Raw genomic sequence first — 6679 nt, forward strand, 5'->3', positions numbered from 1 at the left:
TAAACAGACATGCCAATAACATTCATTTCAACAAGTGTTGAGCTTGAATTAAAGTAATTTGCAAACAACAAATTTCTCAAACACAAATGAACAATAAGACATTAAGCACAGTTGAATTAATATCAAAGCTTATGGGAGAATTAGTATATGAAATGACCAATAAACTTTGAATCAAATAGTTCACAATCAGAGAATTATCAACACAAATGATTGTCTAGTCTTAGAACTACAGCCTAGTGCTTTTGGACTTACAACCAAAAATTCAAACTAGAACAAAATTTACTGGACCATTTTACATGTGAAATTCAAGTATAATCTGATTTTTTTTTTTTTATTTTTATTTTTTTTACATACAGAGCATCAAAAAAAAATCGAAGGCAAAATCAAACATTAAAAATTAGCTATGACCATATCGTTCAAGGATCACAATCATCAGCTAGAAAATCAAATGAAAATCAGATCCATAAGCCCAAAACCATATATTTCACGAAAGAAAAGAAAAGGACTATACCAAAATCAAAGTAGAATAATAAGGAGATAAAAGCAATACCTGGATGTGCTGCAGACCCAAACTCTTCCTTCCCTTTTGCTCGCTGAATTTAGACACAGACACAAAACTAGAATTGACGAAAATTCCAGCAAGAATGGCCAAATTTGTGATGAAGCTGAAAGCACTCTCTCACTGCTTCGGTTTCTCTGAAATTTTCCCTCAAAACCCTCTCCTAATCTCTTTCAGTTCTCTTCTCCCTCAATCTCTTAAATTGCTAATAGATCTCTCATAAGGAAGTAAGGTGAGAGAACAAAAGGACTATGATATGAACATGGAAAACAAGGAACGCTAATGGTCAGATCTCCGGCGAGTTCGCCGGAGAAGATGATTCGGAGAATAAGGGCTTGGATCAGAAATTTAAAGAGAAAATTTCTCTCCCTCTTTCTCTCTAATTTCGGATCTGGAAATCGAATCTTCGGAGCTCACCGGAAAAAATGATCGAAACACGCTCTCTCCTTTTCTGGAATTTTTCTCTCTTTCTCTGTGACTTTTCTAAAATAAAAATAAAAAAAAAGCCCCAAAATTTCAACGATCAATAGAATAGATTCAAGGTTTAGGTTTAATCGAAAGAAAAATGAACTGGAATCTAGCAGATCTGGCAGAAAAATCAAAGGTTGAGGGGTAAAGATTCAAATCTTGAGCTTGTCGGAGGTATGCCGGAGAAGACGGCTGGAAACGGAGCATGATCGGAGTCTCTGAGTGGCCGGAAGTTGCAGAGGTTACCGGAGAAGATGCAAAGACGTTATAGGTAGGGTTTTCTCTTTTCTCTCTTCCTCAGATTTTCTTTTTTTTTCGGAAAATGAGCTCTCCTCCCACAGATAGCATCTTAGGGAATCCAGAGAAGAAATGAACGAAGAATAGCAATCAGAGCCTGGCCGGATCTCAGGCGAGCTAGCCGGAGAAGATGAAAATGGATTTGAGATCCGTTTTCTCTCTCTAGAAAGCACAGAGTTTCTCTCTCTTCATAGGGGAAAATGAAATGGCTAAAATGAAGATGGAGAAAAGGAAGATCTGACAGAAAATGGCCGGAATCCGGCGAAGATCCGGCTAGAAAAGACGATCGGAGAAGATGGGTTTCCGGCGAGATCCACTTTCTCTCACCTCAGATTTTCTCTCTCTGATTAGGAAAAAACAAAGATTTTTTTTAAAATGAGAGCTTAAGTTCGGTATTTATATTTTTTTTAAAAAATGATATTGGCACTCATTTGATAAGCGCACACATGCGCGATTCTACCAGGCTAAATCACCCCTATACTTTTTGATAACAGCACAAACTCCGCTTGTCTTTTTCGAAATTTTTTGTCGAATTTTTCTGGGATTTTGCAAGGGTTTTTCTGAGGTCCCAAGGCTTCCAAATATGTATACATGGGTATTTGAGGTCTTGATTTGACTCGGATTTTCCTTGAAATACATGGATTTTGGGAAAATCAAAGAAACAGTGTGGGCCACCCTCTCTTTGCACTGCACGCACCATTTCAGCCTGTTTGCCAAGCAAACGAACTCCGATCTCGATGAAATTTTGCAGAGATTAAAATAAAGCCTTAATCAAGCTCAGAGTGAAGTTTGGGACCCCAATGCTGAGATTCGGATGGATTTGGCACGAGCCGGGAAGGTTTAGGGCTTAGTCAAAATGGGGTGTCTACACCAAGAAAGGAGTCTTTCGGGCCGCGTTCGAGTGCTTTGACTATCTCCCTCCTTGAGTTATTGTAATGCTATGCTTGTATTATCTTAGTTCCTCCAGGACCATCTCGGTTCTGCTTCTTTATATATATATATATATATATATATATATATACTCTGCTGCCCTTTTCAAAAAAAAAAAATGAATGAGATTTGTTTTTGGTTTACCTGGGGGCCCACCTAACACATGATAACGTTCCACCACGCAATGCAATGAGGTGGTGGCCCACAAGATCAACGGCAGGTATAGTGGCATCAACGGCAGGTATAGTGGCCCACAAGTCACCTAACGTTGTTTCAAATGTAGGGATTTTCACCTCCACTTCCCTCCATAATTTGTTCAGTACTCGATATGGTAGAACCACCTCTGTATACTTTCTATATAAATCCGCCTCTCTATTACATCCATCAAGACACATTTAACGCCCTCTCCATGTCTTGACTCTCAAGTTTCTCCCCTGAAAGCCAGAAGTTCTTGAAATCCATAGTATTTTTGTCATTTTTTTATCTCTAGGCGTCGAGATTACAGTTTTCATGCCCTGAAACTTGAATTTGTTTTGGGTGTTTCCCTTTTTCGAAGTCTTGGGCTGTCAATGGAGACTAGTGATATCCAAGCGGTCAGTAGTAGCATACACCGAAATGGTTCTTCAATATGGAGGAACAACACAGGAGATGTTTTCTCTAGATCTTCACATGATGAAGACGATGAAGAAGCTCTGAAATGGGCTTCACTTGAGAAACTGCCAACATACGATCGTATAAGGAAAGGGATATTGAGTGGTGTTGAAGGTGGGCTCAGGCAAATTGATATTGATAGTCTTGGGTATCAAGAGAAGAAAATTTTGCTAGATAGATTGATTAGAGTTGCAGAGGAGGACAATGAGAAGTTCCTTTTGAAACTGAAAAACCGCATGGATCTGTAACCTCTCTTTTCCGCCCTTCTTTTTTCTTATTTTTCTTTTATGAATTGTTCTGGGAGTTCACATTTCTCAAGTTTCGTAGTCTTCTAATAGCATATCTCTGTTGGGTGTCATGTGTTATTTGGATTTGTTCAGAGTTGGAATTGATACGCCGACAATTGAAGTCCGGTTTGAGCATTTGAATATTGAAGCAGAGGACTATGTGGGTAGCAGAGCTGCTCCAACACTCCTCAACTTTTCTATGAATATGGTGGAGGTACTTCATATTTATATAAAAATCATCAACCCACAAAAGGAAATATTGGACTTTGGTGCCTGCAATGTACTCTTTTCCATAAATTTTACTAATCAGGTAATTCCTATTTTGTCTTGCAAGGGGTTATTGAACTATCTCGGTATTCTTCCAAGCCGAAAGAAAACATTACCTATCCTTCAGGAACGAATATAATGGAAAAATTGCAACAAGTGGAGCATGTGAAATTTGTTAGTTGTGTCGCGTGTTTTATTGTTAATTCACGCGTACTGATATCTTTTCATTCTACTTTAACTCTTTAAGCTCTTCTTATTGAAGCGAGGAGGAGAAGAAATATATGTAGGTCCATTGGGACGCAATTCTTTCCACTTAATCAAGTACTTTGAGGTGAAAAACCTTTGAATCACATTTTCCTCCAAGCCTCTATATCAAACCGTCCCAGACTTGTTCTAACTGCATTGGGTTTATATTGTTAAGGGAGTAGATGGAGTCAGTAAGATAACCGAAGGTTATAACCCCACAACATGGATGTTGGAGGTGACGTCCCCGGCACAAGAAGAATCTTTGGGAGTTAACTTTACAGAAATATACAAGAACTCGGATTTGTTTAGGTGTGATTAACAGATATATACTCTTTTGGCCCTCATGCCTGAAATCTGAAATGATAACCATTTTTTTGGAAAGGGCTTACATGTCTCTGCCATTTTTCGCAGGAGAAATGAAGCTCTGATAAAAGAACTGAGTATTCCTCCTCCCCGGTTCTACAGATCTTTACTTCCCCACTCAGTATTCTCAACCCTTCTTCACGCAGTGCTTGGCTTGCCTATGGAAACAGCACTGGTCATATTGGCGCAATCCACCATACACTGCAGTGAGATTTTTCTTCACAACAGTCATTGCCTTGATGATAGGAACGATATTCTGGGATCTGGGCTCCAAAACGTAAGAAAACCCCATAGTTCTTATGTTCAATTTTAAGTTTAGACGAAAGATAGCAAATTACATAGATGTTGAAAACTGCAGGAGTACGCAACAGGATTTGTTTAATACAATGGTTCTATGTATTCGGCGTTGCTGATCCTTGGGGTTCTAAATGCCACAGCTGTGCAGCCAGTTGTGTCCGTAGAAGGAGCAGTTTTTTACAGAGAGAGATCTGCAGGAATGTATTCAGCTTTGCCATATGCGTTCGGTCAGGTACTCAATTTTTACATTGTCTCTAATGGTTCTCCTTTTAAGAAGTTTAATTGAGTGGTCCTAGGAAGAACTGATAATTCTCCTTTTAAGAAACGGATCCAAATGTCATTTACTAGTTATATATTTATGGAACTGACAATTCTCTATGAAGCTTCTTCCTTCATATTGCTTCTCACTTGCTACGATGCATTTTCAGATTGTGATCGAGATCCCATATATTTTTGTCCAGGCTCTGGTATATGGACTTATGGCATACCCAGTTATTAATTTGAATGCGTCACATCATATCAGCCCTCCTGCGTACACAAAAGAGACTGCGGAGTTGTCGAAAAATTGGGGTTCTAGTAGGATGTGAGTAAAGAAACTGGTGAATGAATTTATTTGTATTTTCGTGTCAAGGTTTTGCAATTGTTCACTTCATGCTATTTAAATCTTGTTCCAGTGAACGATTCACTTTGAATGTTTGTTGGCTATTTCATAATTTCATCAACAAAGTCAAGAACTTATAGTTTATCATCTCTTAACTTACGAAAGATTAAATTAGAGAATTATCATTATAAAATGTTATTAACTTTGTGAGAGTTATAAACTTGAAAGCTGAATATCAATTGCACTTTAAGAAGAAATATCTCCAAGGTTTAGAAAGCAAAGTAGGGATTTCAACTATCCCTCATATCAAATGTCCTTGAAACATTTATGGTGTAACATAGGATAAGCATGTCACAATTCGACTAACATACGTTGTATCGAGCATTCTAGAGTCAGATAAACATCACTTTAAGTAAGTGCCGGAAAAGACATGTTGGAAGATGCAAAGGATATGGAAAAATTAATGGAGCAAGTCTCTCAAATACCTTACTTCAACCGGATTGGATTTTACAACTTAATTACCCAAGTAAGCATCAAGTAACATATCTTTTTTTTTTCTTTTTTTGAAAGGTAACAAGTAACATATCTTCTAACAGGGCAAGAAACAATTGAGGTGGTTGAAACAAGCAGAAGGGAAAATAAAGGGGAAGATACAATCTGTATCAAGAATTCTGCATCCTCCCCTTGTTCATTCGCCCAAGTGGTAGGGAGGGGTGATAAATAGGGATGCTGGCTAGCACTGCTTTTATTAGAGTGATTGTTCCTCCGAGTGAGCCAAGATTCCACTTCCAATTTGAAAGTTCTACCAATTCTTTCCACTATTGGGTCCCAACCTTTTTCTTGGGGTGGCCTATTCCAAAAGGAAGACCCAAGTAAGCTGTTGGAAAATCTTCCACCGAGCAACCAAGAAGACCGTCTAGCCTGAGTTTTTCTTGTTCTTATATCCGCCCCTTTTGATCACCAGGAACACCCCCCTTTCAGTGTTTATGGCAATCAGGGGCATTGAATTCTTCTGACATAAGTACAACAGCCCCTCTTTAGTCATTGATACACTGACAGGGGGTGTTCCTGGTGATCAAAAGGGGCGGATATATCATCTCCCTTTGAAGAAACCTTTAGGGGAGCCATTAACCGTAATTGAGAACCATGCTAAAGAGACAAATCTCGATATCCATGACCGTCAGTTCAACCCAAATCCCATTCTACTGAGCATATAGTCCAAACACTTCCATTTCACTCTGTCATATATATGCCTTTTCCATACCAACTTAGTAACTTACAAACTGTTGGGTATATAATATAACCCATATATGTTCTAATACAAGCCCAGTAAGATAATGGACCGGTGTAGTGGGCTGCATGGGCTAGAGTCCATTAACCAGTCATTAACCCTGGTGTATCTATATCAATGTTACCTGGAATGCGGTTCATTCCGAGTGCCCAATCACATGGGGCCCACTTTGTTAGGATGATCCAAAGCATTCATTTGAAAGGCCCTTATATAGATGGGGTGTGTACCAAAAATCAGCTCCATAGGATCATCCTAACCCATCCATTTGTGGAGGGCAAAATGGACATACCACAAATCTGCCCATTTTTGCCGTCCACTTTGGAGGGGTTAGGATGATTCAATGGAGCTGTTTTTTGGTACACACCCTATCTATGATAGAGCCTTGCAAATGAATGCTTTGGATCACCACAAAAAATGTGGGA

This window comes from Tasmannia lanceolata, unplaced genomic scaffold, assembly GCF_043159265.1.
Source record: "Tasmannia lanceolata isolate RefF3 unplaced genomic scaffold, GAP_Taslan_0.1 ptg000003l, whole genome shotgun sequence".
Taxonomy (NCBI): Eukaryota; Viridiplantae; Streptophyta; class Magnoliopsida; order Canellales; family Winteraceae; genus Tasmannia; species Tasmannia lanceolata.